Genomic DNA, 14,392 nt, shown 5'->3' on the forward strand with positions numbered 1-14,392 from the left:
AAAAATGTTCGGTTTGTGACCGAGAAAATTTATTTTACATTTTTTTAATCCCATTTCTCATGAATTGTTTCAATTATAATAATAATAATAATATTGAAAGGTAAGGGTTCAATAAATGTTTGGGAGAACATATCTCCGACACTTGCACACAGTTTGACCCTTTTATTTATGGCAGACTTATCAAACACATACTGTATAAACTTATAATTACTAAAATAGTTCATATTCATGGGGGATCGAATTACATTCGCAATTTCCCAACATAACTCGACACGCTTGGCACTTTTTTGAATATGGTTTTAAGAAGCACTGCGGAGAAACGTAGAAAAAGGGGCAAAGAGAAAAATGGTTTTGTCGGGTTGGTTTGCCACCGCGGTCGTCGGTTATTGTTCCGTTTTAGAATGGACTTTTTTTTTTAAAAAAAGGAGAATAAAAAATAGATGATGGGAGGGGGATGGGTATACGTTTCTCTGGATATATATACATTTTTTTCAGCTGAGCTGTCATTTTAGGAGCGCCAACTTTAATTAAATAATCAAGCAAGCACTCAGAAAGAAGTACAACGCGTCAAGGGGTTTTAAAATTATTCTGTGAAATTGTGAAGGATCTATACAAAGTTTATCATCTTTAAATTTTGCGATATCTAAAAATTTAATTGATATTACATTAATTTTAATTAAGTATAAAGTTTATATAAATGAGACGGTTATCAGATGTAAAGGATAGCAAAGAAAAGAGAAAGATGAAAAACTATACGAATTATTGTGAGAATAATTTGCATATTAGAAGATAAAGTTTCAATTAAGGCTAGCTAATATCTTCAACACTGAGCTATTTTACTTCAATTAACACACTTCTGATTAAACGGAATGGGAAAACGTAAAACTAAAATAAAAGACGTTATAACATTTCAGCTTGGAAAATGATTGGAATCCTACGTCCCAGGACGACTGCGAACGAAGCAGCGTACACCGGTATTAAATTTGAATAAAAATCCACCGAAACCTTATTATAAACTCGCTACCCTCACGCTTTCTAAATAAGATTACTGAAATAAGGAAAGAGAACTAAGGAAATCGAATGAAAACTAACTAAAAACGTAGGTAATCACTTGAAAAAGCGTCCCGTACTTGCCATGGAAGTATACACGTAAATATTGAAATAAATTTTAGCATGCAGGAACCAAAAATTGAAAATTCCATTAAATGTCCACGCTCCGCATTAATATGTTCGGTTAAGGGAGTTCCGTCGGTTTGAAGGGGGCGAAAGAAAACGAGAGAAACAAGATGATTTAAACCCCCTTGGATTAATGACTATTTTCAAAATTAATTAGATTAAATACAGATGAAGTAACCAAAACAAATATTATATATAGTGTAATTTAAGTACGCAAAAATAATTCTGTATTCAGCGCAAATTGCCAATTTATCTTGTAAATCTAATGAATACGCCGCCATCTTTTAAAAAATGGCGACCAAAAAGTAACCAACACACGTCGATTTGAATTAGAGCAGTACTTTCCTACTAAATAATAAAAATTAACTTTATGTAATTACGCAAAAGTGTATAGCAACAACCTGCCAAAAAACATTACACCAATACAACTCAGTCAATAATCTCGCAAAAGTGTAAAAACATTCAATCCACCAGGGGTTTTTGGTTCATCCTGCACGGTGCGGTTTTTCTTTTGATTTAGTTTTCTCTCGTTTAATTCCACTCTCTTCTGCTTTTTAATTATTCAGAAAAGAGACTGAGAGGGGGGAGGGTTTAGCTATACATAAGGGTCGCGACCGGAGGGGGGGGGGCTGGGACGACGCCTTGATTTCCCCGGGGCTATACCTTTTTCCAATCGGACGAACGTATCCAAAAATATTCGTGGACGTACATGGAAAAACCCAAAAATACTCCGGACTAGTTTTTAATAATACGAAAAACGATTCCTTCCGTAGTATAATCAAATAGCGACCTCTCAACCAGTAACAAATTCCAATTGGGGACGTTACATATAGAGACGTGCCAATCTTAAAAAGAGTGTATCGTTTATAGAGCGAAGTGTGATAGAATAGAGTGCTGTCAGCTGTGACGTCAGATCTAAGGTTAAACGTCACGAGTCTGCCTTTAGCAATGGGCGGCCATGACAGTTACCGTTTTTTCTTTATGGGAAAACAGCATGGGTGACGTCACACCGGCGCTTCTGACAGCACTCTATGTAGCTTAATATATTAACTCAATATCAATTAAGGTATATTAGAGAAATCAAAAATAGATAATAGTAACAGTTAAAAATTTACTAATAAACGCCTTAAATGAAAAAATGAGTGTTAATTACCTCTAAAACAAACAAAATCTGAAGAAAAATAAAAGATCCATTGCACCTTTAAAACGTACATCCATTTATAAAATTTTAGGTCACGAATTTTCTGAAAACCAATTTATATAGTGGTGCTGGATACACTCCTTAAAACTTTGGCAAACTTAAAACTGCCACAACCCCGCAAAAGTGTTGGGTACTATTAAGGCCGACCAGGGACTGTATAGTTTGGGTATACGGTCTATACAGTGAATAAACGTTATAAGCTTTTCGACAGGCCAGGGTTATACCGGAGGACAAACATTAAAATTCCCCCGCGATGTTTAATTTTGGGGACCGATGGGTCTTACGATGGCGATGTTGGTTTGTGTGTTTGAAAGTGTACGCGGTGCAAGCCAAGTAAAGAGTATACACACCATCCCCCAACACCTACCGGTTTTAAGTCTATACGTATCGCCTGGGTCGCATTAATTCGGAGACCCTCATTCATCATAAATAATTTTCGAGCCTCTTTTAATCGAGCTAGAGAAGGAAAGCTCGCCTTACCAGGGACAAGGACAGTTAAAAAGGGACTGCTAAGCGACTATAGTCGCGTTTCAAGAAATAAGATGGACGTTACAAAATTGATGTGTTCCCAATAAGGTGGCCTTGAAGTAAAGGGTGTGTTCTTAGGGTCAAACTAAATGGAAAGTGGTGTCAAAGAACATAGGGTTCAATCTAAGAACGTTATTGAACCTTTATCTACAGCAGATGTTAGGTATAAGCGCGCGTAAGCTGATAAAGTAAAGCTAATTACTCCACATGTTTGACTATATCCTTGTTGTAGGGGCTAATCTATGTTTGGGAGACCATATCTCCGTAACTAAAAGTTTTAGACCCACCTACCATGTTTTTTGACAGCACTTTCCACTCGGTTCGACCCAAAGAATACACCATTTAATTTATGTACAGATTTACCAGACTAATTCTGGGCGAGTCCCTTCTTAAATGTCCTTGTCAGAACGTGGGCACGCTATATATACACAGAGTGAAACTTATTAGAAAGCTGGTCCCAAATAGAAGGAGTCACGCTCTAGCTAGGGATGGATGAAGGACTATAACCGCGTGGCACGGGGACCTTTCTCTTTCCCGCGCATAGCGCGCGCTAATAGTTTATCGAGAGAGAGCGAGAGAGGGGACCTAGATCGCGCGGGCCTTGCTCCATGGAACAGTGAGGCACCTGCTGGACGCTAATTAATTGGCTTTCCAGCACGAGGTGACGCGGCCCAGTCGCCTCCAGCTCGTTGCCAGTCGCCTTTCGGAATTAGTCGTCGCTTATAATTATAAGGGATGCTTGATCAGCAAAAGCCGTTGGAAACAAAAATATAGAACTTCGTCCTTTCCCCCTTCGGCCCGCTCATATATATTATACAAACACTTCACCTTAATTTCGCTCGGCACCGTACGTATATACATAGACATCTTCCACTCTTATTATACCAGAAGTTTAAAGCTTTAAGGATGAACGCGTAGGCGAGGAAGGTGTATATTCGGAAATTTTGATAAAGTGCATGGAATCTGAACGATTGAAGGGAAGAGTTAGTTGCAAACGGAAATCCAAGTAAGAAGTGCTTCATCTGTATGTACGCGTTTGTGTAGAACTGTTTGACGAATCACTTCACTTCTACAAAATTTAACGCAACCACTTGCTGACATAAAGAAAGGGGAGTTTTGGAATATTTCGTCTCGATGGTATGTATGTACGAGTGGGTATAGGAAAACCTTTGTAGAGACGCGCCAAAACGACCCGAATACCCATATTACATCTCTTTGAATTCAGAGAGAGCAACCGGCAAGGCGTCTTTCCCGCGTATATTTTCTACAGCGGGGTCCCATTCGTTAAAGATATTAACGGAAAAGTGTTGGTTGTAGCACGTATTAGTATAAACTGTTTCTATATTTCCTAACAACCCGGGCTTTTAAAATTCGCGCCACTCGTTACAATCTGTGGCGACTATATAGGCTTTACAAAGCTATAGAATGCAGTTAATAAGGACGATGGTGAGAAAGACGAGGGATATTCCATAAAGGTACAACAAATTCTAAAGTGAAAATTGAATAATTTAAACAGGGAGCTGATTGGTTGGTTAATTACTTCGCGGCATTGACACGTGACTACGTAGAAAAGAAAATAGTTCATGAATGTTTGGGATTAATCCATAGAAACTTATTAGTATTTAAATTGGGGGTGCTGAGGTCAAAGTTCGTAGGAGGATAATTTTCAGGGGATATATTATATACCAGAAAACCAAGTCAAAAGAAGTTTTCAATCAATTAGCAAGCTCCAATTAGAATAACTTATATTTAGACAAGGAAAAAGATGCCATCAGAGACCACGCGGACCAATGTTCGTAGTTACCCAATGAATACTGGGAAAGGCGTAAGATGTAATAAGATACGAAAAAGAAAATATACTTTTAGCCTTCCACTTCGTTACCACAGCCCAATTAGAAAAGAGTCAGAGTAAGGAGGGGGGGAGGTTAAGGGAGATGCCATCGGAGGGAAAATGATTGAACAGTGGGAGGGTGACTTGAAAGAGAAGAGAAGAACAGTCTCTCCTTCCCGGTTGCATCGCGTGTGTCGTTCGGGACTGCGGCCGAAATTGGAAGGACCGAGGGACGTACTATCATACTATGGCGGCTCTTGACTTTACCATTGCCCCTCTTACCCTATACACTATTCCACTTCCAGACGTACAGTATACGTCTTTAGAATTAAGACGGAACCCTAATTAGGGTTTGGCCTTAATTGCTTATACCATCTAACACTAACATAAGGTCGGAGGGTGGGTAGGGGATAGAAAGGGGGTCCCGCTGACCCAACCGTCGACCCAAGAGCCCTCGGTGCCTCTAACTTCAACTCTTTCCTCCCCCAGCCCGCCCTCGTACGTCCTTTCCTTACACAACCTTAATTCAACCCCCTTCGAGACATTTGAGTGATGCATTCTATTAGTGGAAAGGAAAGTTAACGTTTTACGTATTCTGGATCGCGAATGTCTGAGAGAAAGAGAGGTAAGGACCTTTTCTATGAGAAACGTCGCGCCAGTTTGAGCCTGGCTTCCATACAGCTGTTGTTTTTTAACGACGTAAGGCTGCGACGTGTGATATACAACTAGGTTTAAATGAAGTCTGTCGTTAAGGGGTTTTAAAAGTTCTAAGGCAAAGTTATACAAGAGAGCGTACGACCTTTTACACTTTTCTCTCTCCGTTTCTCTCTCTCTCTCTCTCTCTCTCTCTCTCTCTCTCTCTCTCTCTCTCTCTCTCTCTCTCTCTCTCTCTCTCTCTCTCTCTCTCTCTCTCTCTCTCTCTCTCTCTCTCTCTCTCTCTCTCTCTCTCTCTCTCTCTCTCTCTTCGAAATTAGGGTTCCTTTAGTCGTAAAGGCCAATTAGGGAAAATTTGATATTGACGCTTCTCTTCCCTACCCTACCCACACTGGCTTTCCATCCCAAGTTTCTAGAGCCCGCTTTTAATTTATCCGAAACTTAAGGCAAGGTCCCCATCACGAGTCCAGAGGCGAATGAGTCTCTCAAGCTTTCTCCTACTTATAGAAAGCATAAAATTTTGCGTCCAGCTAGAGTCCGGGGAGAGGAAGGATGGAAGGAGATGGCAGGCAGCAAGGCATCCAGCTCACGAAGTCCGGCATTAATGGGGCGGCCATTATTTAAAGATTCAATTAAAAGTTTGAGGCTTTTAGCCAAAATGTATATATATACGTACGAGTGGGGAAAAGGGTTGGGTTGCGTCGGGTAGTAAGGGGTTAGGCGTTTAAGATATTAATTAGTTTTAAACGCGAGAGCACGGCCGGGCCACCCTCAATTTTAAGAAAAGCTCAAGTCTCATGCAGTATATATGGTTTAAGACTGACGCGTGCGTGGCCCGTTCCAACTAATCACGAGAGATTAAACTTCTTGAACGAGTCGAGCTTTTTGAAAGATTTCAAAATATTTTCCTTTTAAGAAAATTAAGATTTGACCAATTTAATTAAGTAAACTGAAATTTCTGGTTATTTTACAATATGTCTTCGAAATACGATAAACAACATAGCTTGTCAGATTTTAATTAAAAAAATAGAATTTATATGAAATTACCTAAATGATATTAATCGAATTTTTCTTACAAATGACTAAGATTAAGTAACGAATTTATTTGCAAGAATGATTGCTAATTATCTAGGGCTCTAGATGATAAATGCGTTCATAATAAATTAAGCCATTAGCTGCAAGAATTTTGCCGCGACGACGCCAATAACGAATTCGAAAGACCTACACCTCCACCAATTCCACCTAAAAACGTGGATCTGATGTATAGTATTTACCCAAAAAGGGCACAACGCAACGCGAGAGGTTTGCGGGTCCTTAATGGTGGCGGGAAAGGAGCGGAGGTCAATTTCGCAGATGTTTGGTGCGGGGTCAAATTACGGCGGAAGGACTTGTTAGTGCCCTAATGGATAAATGCATTCCCAAAGTCTCAGAGCGACGCGCGAGCCAAATACGTGCAAAAGTACAGTACATCTACTATATCAATCCAAGTCCAAATACGCGGGCCTTTTCGCCGGACGTTTCGAGTCGCCATCTTTCTGTCCATTAATGCCACGCTGACTGCCAATCCTTATGTATACAATAAAGCCAGAAAGAGAAAGAAAACGGGAAGGGAGGAGACGACTTCTCTCTAATTGCGTTGAAAGGAAATGGCAAAGAACGAGAGACAAGAGAGGGGAGAGAGAAGAGAAAAGGCACGGAGGGTAAAAATTCCTTTCTCCCACTCTTACGCTCTCAAGCTTTTAACGAAGGAAATGTAACGCCGCGTTCGCTTTTATCCCAAATTAAAGTTAATTTCGCTAAGAAGAAATTAATTCGAAGAATTGTTTTCTCCAGATTTATACTTTAACAAGAAAAATTCATTTTACTGATTTCACAATTAAGCGCGATTCAAATGAATGAATATATTTAAGTAATTGGACTAATTTTGATGATTAAAAATCAGAAAATGATTGAGGTTTGTTTGTTTATAATGTAAGACATATTCGACCCCCATTACCTCCCAAACAAAATTCAGACCTAAGTAACTATACGAAAACCATGCAGCAGAGTTCACAAAGTCCGATAATAGATAAATATTGATTATAGGACGTTCCGTTTCTTATCTTGTGTGATAAATACACGGGACAGGCATACTAGCGGAAAAGGCCTAATTTGTCACAGTGGAACATCTTGTCCGCGGAACTAAACGATTATTCAAGAAACGGAAGAAGTCAAGTCAGTCACGCCATGGGCGCATCTATTTCCCCAAGATTATTTCCCATCGACGAAATAGTGTCACACGGAGCATACAGAGTGGAGCGAGAATTACTCGTTTATTATTTAAAGGGAAAAAGTCCGTGATATGCAGCAAAGCAGCCGGCATCACAGTCAATCTTACAAGATGACGACCGAAGGAAGGGGACTGGTGCAAGAAGAACGAGTTAAGATTCGTCATAGATCGACAAACGACGACAAAATCGGTGCCCCTTTTCCCTAGTCGCGGGCTTCGAGACGTTGATTGAAACTGATAACTTAGATTTAGGATTTATAGGCGTAACGTTTCTAACACTGGGTAAAGCATTTATCATAACAGGGGGGGATGAATGTAAGGCGATATCTTATCGACATATCAGAACCGTACGCCTATAAATTTATAAATCTTCCAATATTTTGATAAACTTGTTTTAAAAATATTCCTAACTATATAAGTAAGTTGGAATTCAATAACTATAGCGTTACTTACAGATAGACAGAAAGAATGGGTATTTCTTATAGTGGAGGTTCAGGAAGTATTTGGATGGGAGAATTAAGGAAATCTATTGCTATTTTGTTTAATTACTTCCAGTAATTAGTACGGTTCTAAATTGAAGAAGTGGGCCAATAAAATATTCAAATTGCTTTCCCGTATCTCTTTTAGAAAAAGAGTTATAACATTCTCATTAACCAAACACCTAAAATGTTTCTCCTCAATTACAGTTTCAAAAATAAATTTAACTCGAAAGTATACCATGGGTGGTGTAATACGAACAAAACCCAATGAACCTGTACTATAGTTTTGTAATAGAAAAAGCGTAGAGTGGTGGAGCAGGTATAGGGGGTATTTTCTGATCTGTTAGAGTCACGCTCTCTGGGAAGGGCGAGACTCTGAAACATCGCTCGCTTCAAATATAAACGGATCATACCTTCTCCTAAAGAGGCAAATTTAATCCAAAGTATATGACTATCAAACTATCAAATCAGAGGGGCTTTTTCAATTTGGGCCCGCCAACACGGATGTCAAGAAAAATGGACAAAATTTAATCATAAAAACAGTTAAGTCAAACCCCCTCCTACACCTCCTTCCTCCCTTCCTCTCGAATCCCGTAAGGTTTGCGTTCCATTTATGTAGCAGAAAGAAGCGAAATCTTTTTGGTTGAAGGTTGGTTTAAATAAAACATGATAGACTCTCTCTCTCTAGGTGCGCACGAAACTTCAGGGCGAAAAAAAAGGGAAGATTACATCTCGGCGGATTGCCTTTTTACGGGGGAACGTTTAGGATACTTTGAAAAATAATAATAGCGTTGGGTAGATGACTTCAAAAGGGAAGGTGAAGTATAATAAGATATCCTTCACCTTACTAAACTAATTTATAAAATAATATTAATTCATCTTCCCTTGATACAAAATTAAAAGAGGCATTATACCTTAATGATTATAATCTATTCTAAGAGAAGGGCGAAGTGGTTTGTCTCCCTCTATTCTCTCTCGGCTAAACCCCGTCATTTTCCTAAAATTAATACGGAATTCGTCAAAATGATTGGTTGTAAAATTGAGAACGAACGAAGCTGGAGAGGATAAAGGAAGAGGCATGGCCAATCATTAATCAACGAGTCCTTATTAATTAGATTAAACAAAAGAGGGCGATTCCTTCTATAGAAAGCCGGAGGTTAGGGTTAGGCCTAGCTTTGATAATGAGCGATTAAAAGATACGGGGGATCTTATATATGGTATATGTCCAAGCCTAGTTCCGGGCGCTATAGCTGCGAAATCAACCAAAAATCTCTCTAGGGCCTTCCCGCCAGAAAAATTCCCATGGGGTTATATAAAACATCCTGGGTGTAATATTGAAAGAGTCGAGACCGTTAGCTGATCTTATATTTGTAGGGTGGAGCTAGGATCTATAATATCGAGAGCCAAAAGATCGTAAACTTATTAATCCTTTCGAACACGAGATGTGAAAATTTTTTTAATCTGGGTGCATTTACAATGTTTTTACTCTGAAATACCCTCTACCCACTTTTGACCTCTAGCCTACAGATTGGAATTGAATCCTTACCTTACCACACCACCACGCGCTCAAATCACGTTAAAGAAGGTTCGCAGAGTCACGTGGGGTCAAAAGATATTAGAATAAAGATAGGAATCCTAACGAAAATATTCTTGGGCGGTACCGTAGTAGATCCCGCGTGTTTCCTAAGCCTATAAAGCCCAAGAAAAGGCGGGAAGAAATAAAAAAAAAACCGCGAAAAAATGGCGCGTGGATCCTAGCTCTAATTAATTAGGGTTTCCGGAGGGAAAAGCGATAAGACGCTTTGGGTCAATAATGAAAATTGAAGATTCCGCCTCGTTCCCCATATTAAATGGATGGACCAGAAGAAGATGGGGGAGGGAATGGAAAAGATAGAAGGGGGGGTCAGGAAAAGGGGGCGTTTTCTTAAATTTCATTAAGGAAAGTAATCTAGCAAAGGATCGGGCCAAGAGGCAAAATTTAATTATAAAATGTTACGAAATATTTTTTTTGTCTTACTCTCGTTTATTTTTCATTAAAGGGAAAGTATCTGTTTTATATTAGTAATATCTGCAAATATATTTAATTTAAATAAAAGTAATTAAGTAACCTGAGTTAAGTTAGTTACGAATTTAAAAGTTTTTAATTAAAAACTAATATTTATAGCTTAAAGGCCTATAAGGTAGCTTGTCCCTGAGCACCGATGTTTGGAGGGAAAAACATTTCTACAGGGGCTATGGGAAAATACATTATACGTTTTCGCCTGTAAGTTAGCTTTCCTGGAAACCCAAGTGAAAAAATATAAAAAAATAAATTGTTAAAACTTCATGAGACTTTCCTCTTAATAAAAATTAAACTAAAGCAATTTTGATATTTCATGAAAAAAAAAATGGGTTTTAATATTTTTAATTATTCAACGTGCATTAGCTTTTGGAGGGTATATTCCGTGTATTTCCAAATTTTTTCTCCGTTCAGGCTGGAATTTAATTCTAGAAATGTTTAGGGAACGGGGGAGCACCACCGTTTAATTTCCTTCTGTAAGTAGGTACAGCACAGCGGGACGTGACCAGTCCCCTTCCGGAGTGGGGATAAAACCTTCTGATTATTTCCCTTTTCAAGGCAGAAACGGAGCAAGGTGAGGGCGAGGTGCTCCTAGCAGGTAGGGCGTGGTTGTTCGGGCCAGGATCCGAAAATTGCCAATTTCTTTCTTTTTTTTTTCAATCAAGCGAGCCGATTTAGCGATAGGCGCTGAAACGCGCGTCCTTCTAATAGCTCTTGATGAATCACGGCAGATTGCTATTTATAGATGGCGCTCATAATCATTTTTATAGGGAAGTCTAGCCCCCCCCTCTCTATTTTCCCCTCCATTCAGAAATCTATTTTCTTTGCAGTTTTCCTTTCGTGTTTTTATTACGGGCCAGACTGGCTGTTATTTTTTTTTTTTTTTTGAGGTAACGTAGGTGAGGACGGTCGAGTTCGGATTTAATAATAATAATATAATCAAGTTGCAGCCCTCAAAGGGGGATTAGTTTCAAATAAAGGTGTATTTATCAACGGGAGTTACCTCTAATATTTACCTTAATCAGAAGACGGTCACAGAACATTTTTGACTCGAAATCGCCCAAAGAACACAACCCTTAATTTGTGACGGATTTTGCCTAATTACCATAAATTAAACAATTACTTCATTTCACAACAGTTTAGAAGCTGGGATAACATATTAATGAAATAAAAAATGGCGCTAAAAAAGCCGCGTGTATCGCGCACTACACGTGCGTTTTCGCTCCATTTCTTTCCCCTTTAGTCTCCTCCTTTGTTCCCGTCTCTCTGCCTCTTTCACTTATATACTAGTTGCAACAGTCTATCCGAAACGGGACTTCATTACTCTAGGGCCTAGGTCGGAGGAGTAAGGTTTAGGGTTAGAAAAGGGGGCCTGAAGAATCACCTAGCGGCTGTTCGGAGCAGAATCGGGAAAGTTGCGCAACTTTCCCGGTACAGAAAAATTTTAACGAAGAAAACCACGCCCCTTGAAAACTCTGTTCGTAAGTCCAGGGGTCCTTTTCCGCGAACGCGCGCGCAAGCGCTAAACGTTTGGCCACCAGTCCTCCGGAGAAGGTTCTCCGGGCCAAGAGATATCCCAGGAAAGAATGTTTAAAAGGGGGAACCCGCTGGCTCCTAAGGATGGGGACACCACCATCCGTTTCCTCTCCCTCGCTCCCTCTCTCTCGGTCTCTTTGGGAGGAGCCAAACATCGGTTTGGAGCGCGCGAGAAAAGCTCGCGCTAAGAAAGAAGAAAAACACATACTCCCGCACAACCAGAGACTCCGGAGTGAAAGTTTGTACCGGGCCGTCAGTTCCTCTTCCACGGAAGAGAAAGAGGGGGAAGGAAGAGACGTTATTAGGAGAAGTGAGACGGAGAGAGAGAGAGAGAGAGAGAGAGAAAGAGCGAAGAGTTGCCGCGGAACGGTGCAAGTAGCGATTCAGTTTGCGTCCGGCCGGAGAGAGGATCGGGCGGACGACGTTGCTAAGGAGAACCCCGACACTGCTAAGCTCCGATTGAATAACAACGCGGAACGGGGAAGCGGTTTGATTCCGGAACGATTTCGAGTTCAAAAGAGTGACTCTTTCGCTTCATTTCGCAACAAGTTTCGTCTTTTATAAACTGTCAATAACAACTATGGAAGACAATATAGACGTAATAAATTTAACGGTCGTAAACAACACGCTTGCAGGTAAAAACTATTTGATTGTCTTAACTTCATTTCAGCATGATTATTAAATTATAAATCTAATAGAAGTACCTAAAGTTACGAATGCAAAAAGGGCAATTGTGAATGTTAGTACGCAATTTAACTGAACACATTGCCCAATTTTCTTTTTAAGTAGAAATTAGTGAATGCGAACGGGCTTTTTTTTTAGTTGTATGAACTTCACGATTGGAAATTTCTAATATTTTTTCCGTTCTAAATGTTTTTATATTCAAAAGTAAGTACCTTTCCAAAATTAAAATACAATATAAATATAAATAATTGGAATGAACGGTGTTCCAAATTAGGGGAAAAATATTATAAGTTATATTTTCGACTTAAAAATCGCCCACTTTGATCCTACAATGGATAACCTTGTAAATAATAAAATAACCCTTATTATTTTAGTAACTTCTAAACAAGATAAAAATAGAAAGTTCAGCCAAATTTTTCATAAACCTACAATCAAAAACTTACAGTGAAAGAGAAAGTACTGTCATTTAAAAACGCATAATTCCGCGAAATAAGTTACCCCGCCCAACTCTCGTTAAAAAAATCAGTCTGGTATATAATCAATTTAAGGACAGAGAAAGAGAGAGAACTATGAATTTCGTGACTGTTTTTGCCTTTGGAGAAATAAGTGAAACTTATTTACTGTTATAAAACTCTCATATAAAACTAGCATTGTGGTATTAAACTTTCACCGTTCGATCACGAAAACTATACTTATATAGTGATATGCTACGCTTGGGGTTGGAGTCCAACTGCGAACAAGGAATTGGTGTGTCAAATGAGAGAATTAAACTAATAGAAAATTGGAGAGGGTGACTTAAATTTGAGAGAAAGAAAAAACTGTCGCAAGAAAAGGTAGTTTATAAATATCCACAAAACAAACATTTTTTAGAATATTTTATCTGCATAAGAAACGTTTAAGGGGAGTTTATAGACAAAGTTAAGTTGAAGAAAAACTATAGGTAGCCTGGTAGGTAAAATACAAAAGGAACCGGCTTTGCGTAAGCGTTTAACTATTTTGTTTAATATTTTTTAAGGGGAATTTCTATTGAGTTAGTAACAATTTAAATACGTGTGCACCTTTGACCTTTGATACAACCTCATAGTGAAAAATAATTCCGATTAATGAAATTATAATAAATAAAATATAGCCTAATATATTTCATTATAAAAATTCACAAACGCGTTCTTAGAAATCACGTTCCTAATTTAACCGTGCAGTATACAAGAGAATAAGTTTGACCGTAGAAAGACCATAATTACGCTCATTGAAATAATACTAAAACTATGTCAATTCCTCGCTTACCAAGATTACTACTCTGACAAAGTATGGCGACGAAGGGATGCTTACTCAAATACCGAAATAAGAGAAAGTAAAACGAAGGAGAAGTAGAGAGAAGGTGGAAGAAGAAAAAGAAGAAAAAATTTTAAACAAATATTGGAAAAAGATTTATTACAAAGGATCTTTGGCAAAGAGATGACATCGCGCAAAGCGTTATTTATAGAAAAACGCTTTTTAGAAACGGACCCGCCTTTCTCTCTCCTAACATATCCTCTCTCTCTTTATAGCAAAACCCCGCGGGGGCTAAACCCCCCAGCTCTTAAGCTTCCTCCACGAATCTTTCTAGCAGTAAGAAAAATCATTCACGATTTTATGACCAACAAATATTTGTTAAAAGTTTTTTTCAACAGAACATATAATCTTTTGAATTTCTAATAATTTTTTTCCCCAAGTATTTTTTTTATATTTCATGTGGGGTGGGTTTGGGGGCGTGGCATTTGGAATATATTTTCAAAATCAAAATGATAGAGGGGTTTGAGGTCTGAGATTTAAAATGGGTTGAGCTCCTTTGGGTTCGGTTATAACCTCCAGAACACGCACTTTCATACTACTACTATAACTACTATAGGGAATTTTAGGCAAATGTCTATTGAATTTATATTTAGATAAATTATTGTGGCGAGTATGTGGTATTATCTTTTATAGAGGGGCCAAG

General features: G+C 38.7%; 1 protein-coding gene and 1 long non-coding RNA gene across 4 annotated transcripts in view; one reads left to right on the top strand and one right to left on the bottom strand.

Annotated features, from left to right (window-relative positions):
- LOC149717669 (uncharacterized) overlaps window positions 1-14,392 on the bottom strand; it is a 180,873-nt gene that overhangs the window by 89,745 nt on the left and 76,736 nt on the right. The window lies entirely within an intron of this gene.
- The window catches only part of LOC149717674 (uncharacterized), a 67,887-nt gene that overhangs the window by 15,361 nt on the left and 38,134 nt on the right, over window positions 1-14,392 (top strand). Inside the window, exon 1 of one of the 3 annotated variants that reach the window (XM_089840502.1) lies at window positions 3,868-4,042. The exons of 1 other annotated variant lie outside the window; for it this stretch is intronic. The gene's annotated coding sequence lies outside the window, so the exon portion shown is untranslated. Of the gene's footprint in view, window positions 1-3,867; window positions 4,043-12,065; window positions 12,369-14,392 lie in introns of those variants that run through there. One more of the 3 variants, XM_089840492.1, reaches the window with a different exon arrangement.

This window comes from Phalangium opilio, unplaced genomic scaffold, assembly GCF_054372755.1.
Source record: "Phalangium opilio isolate 3A_F unplaced genomic scaffold, DU_Popi_V2 ptg000003l_1, whole genome shotgun sequence".
Lineage (NCBI taxonomy): Eukaryota > Metazoa > Arthropoda > Arachnida > Opiliones > Phalangiidae > Phalangium > Phalangium opilio.